Source organism: Bacillus rossius, chromosome 6, assembly GCF_032445375.1.
Source record: "Bacillus rossius redtenbacheri isolate Brsri chromosome 6, Brsri_v3, whole genome shotgun sequence".
In the NCBI taxonomy this organism is placed as follows: Eukaryota; Metazoa; Arthropoda; class Insecta; order Phasmatodea; family Bacillidae; genus Bacillus; species Bacillus rossius.
The window spans coordinates 62,200,609-62,202,887 of record NC_086334.1 but is presented as its reverse complement, the minus strand read 5'-3'; the positions used below and the strand labels follow the sequence as shown (position 1 = coordinate 62,202,887).

The window sequence follows — 2,279 nt, the reverse complement described above, 5'->3', positions numbered from 1 at the left end:
GTGAGGTCGTCAGAGTCGCACATGTACAGCGAAGCCATCGCAGGGATATCAGGACAGGAATAGGCAATGAGAAACGGTAACCAAGAGTCAGTGCTTGGAAGTTAATGCTTTCCGTTGACCAACTCACTCTGTCCTAAGCCTGATTACGCACAGGACCGTGAAACTGTAGATTATACAATCTCTGGTTAACCAAACACGCGTTGTCTGTTCTTTGGCGGCATTGTGTAGGAAGTGAAACCAGCTAGACGACTGCCCAGCTCCAAAGACACCAGCCGGGTGCGTGGTAGTGTTGAAGATAAAAAGACGGAGGAGACCGCTTCAAGGCACACACAGCACGCGTCTCAAAGGCCGCAGGAAAAGCGATAGGGAAGGTCAGAGGCCGTCGGCTCCAACCTCGCCCTTGAGGCTTTGAAGAAAGCCGGGAGTAAACTCCCCACCGAGACTGTCTGTGAGATAGTCTGTGAGATAGCATGAGCACTGCAGATAGAGAGAATTTCGGAAACTCGAGAACACGTGACTTGCAGTGACTTGCAACGGAAAATGTTTTACCCGGATGAAAGTAACATTGAGACAATAAAAAGCGCTACAAGTAATTTCAGAACATCAAACCAAATATTTATGGGCATGCATATTTCGCGAAAAGGCTCCGAGACTATCTAAAGAATAAAACATGCAGTTCATATTTTCAGTAAGTCAGGATGGCCGAGCGGCCTAAGGCGCTGCGTTCAGGTCGCAGTCCACTTCCGTGGGCGTGGGTTCGAATCCCACTTCTGACAAAGTTTTTGGTATTGTCTAAATTAACTGATCACCTTAGTAATTAAGGTAAGTATAAAAAAATTGGTTGTCTGTAAAGTCGGTTTACGGACGATAGTTTAACTTGATAACGTCATAACTAGTCATACTAGTAATCAGATTTTTAAAATGCAAGAATAATTAACCTTTATTGCCGAAATTGTTGTTGTAATAAGCAATGAAAACCACATTAACTTTTCACTTCACTTTATAAACAGTTGAGTGGAAGAGAGATAGATGCGGCACAAGTGTACAATAAGCGTAACGGGACACAGCGTAACGAAACAATGTGCGTAACAGGACACAGCGTAACTGAACAATGTGCGTAACGGGAAACTTTTTCGTGCGTGTAGCCGGCGTTCATCGATTCATTAGACGTCACGTCAAAAAAAAAAAAAACTGTGGCATCGTCTGGGTTTTGCGATTGGATGAGATTCTTTCAGGTAGATACATACATGTCTACCGTCAGAACCCCAATCACAGTAATTCATTGCGGAAGCAAACACGTTCCGAGTGGCTGGTTCAAACAAGACAAAAACATTCTTTCGCAGACGGCCGCCATTCACAAGGAAAAGTCTTAGTTGCAGTCTACTAGGAGTGCAGATTTTTTTGCAAACAATTCCTGACCCTACAAATATATTTTATATTACTTTTAAGTCAGTTTTGAAAAAAAAATAGTAAAAAAATATTACATGGAATATACAGATTTTTAAAATATATTTTCTGCTTCTAATTTATTGTTACTACTTGGAGTAGTCGGGTTTGAAGTAAAGCCTAATTATGTTTTTATTTACGTCTATATAGTCACTAATATTCACACAATATTTTTACTATCTTTACACACTTATTTCAAATTAAATAAATCAGGCGAATTTGTTCCAAATATGAATATTAATTCAACTTTAATACTATCATTTTCATGTGTGACTGGAGTGTGACTACTGGACTGGACTCGCCGGATGATCCTTGCCCGCGCGCCATTGTTCCCGAACACACACACACACACACGCAATCACCGCATCGCAGACGTCTCTTCGTGTGCATAGCGTCACTCACCAGCTTAACCGTCTTCTCTTGGCCCGGAGACCGGCCGTCACCACACATTCACACGCGGGTACCGCCAATCAAAGACCCTCTCTTCCGATCGGCCGACGCGGCATTGGCTGGTGAACATTCTCGAAGCTTCCCGACTGCGATGTAGGCAAATGTAATTTCTCGGCAGCCTATAGAAACTTCCAGAGAACGCGTTCATGTAGTTTGGTCTCGTGAGGGCGAGATGCGGTGACAAACGTGATCTGGTATGTGGGTGTTACATCTCAGAGAAATTAGGCGCCGCGCAGAATAGCCCCTCGCTTGACTGGCAGTCTCGGCAGATCCATTCTCCAAATTATGCAATTCATTTCCTAAACAATGAAAAATATTAAAACCTTTCAAAATATTTTCTTTAAGTGGGATAGGTTTAATAAATAGCAGAAATTTAAAATGAA

At 42.6% G+C, this 2,279-nt stretch overlaps 1 non-coding gene across 1 annotated transcript; it reads left to right on the top strand.

The window, feature by feature from the left end:
* Positions 1-692: 692 nt before the first annotated feature.
* On the top strand, positions 693-776 carry Trnal-cag (transfer RNA leucine (anticodon CAG)). Its single transcript has one exon. It is a non-coding gene; the product is annotated as a tRNA-Leu (tRNA).
* Positions 777-2,279: the final 1,503 nt, after the last annotated feature.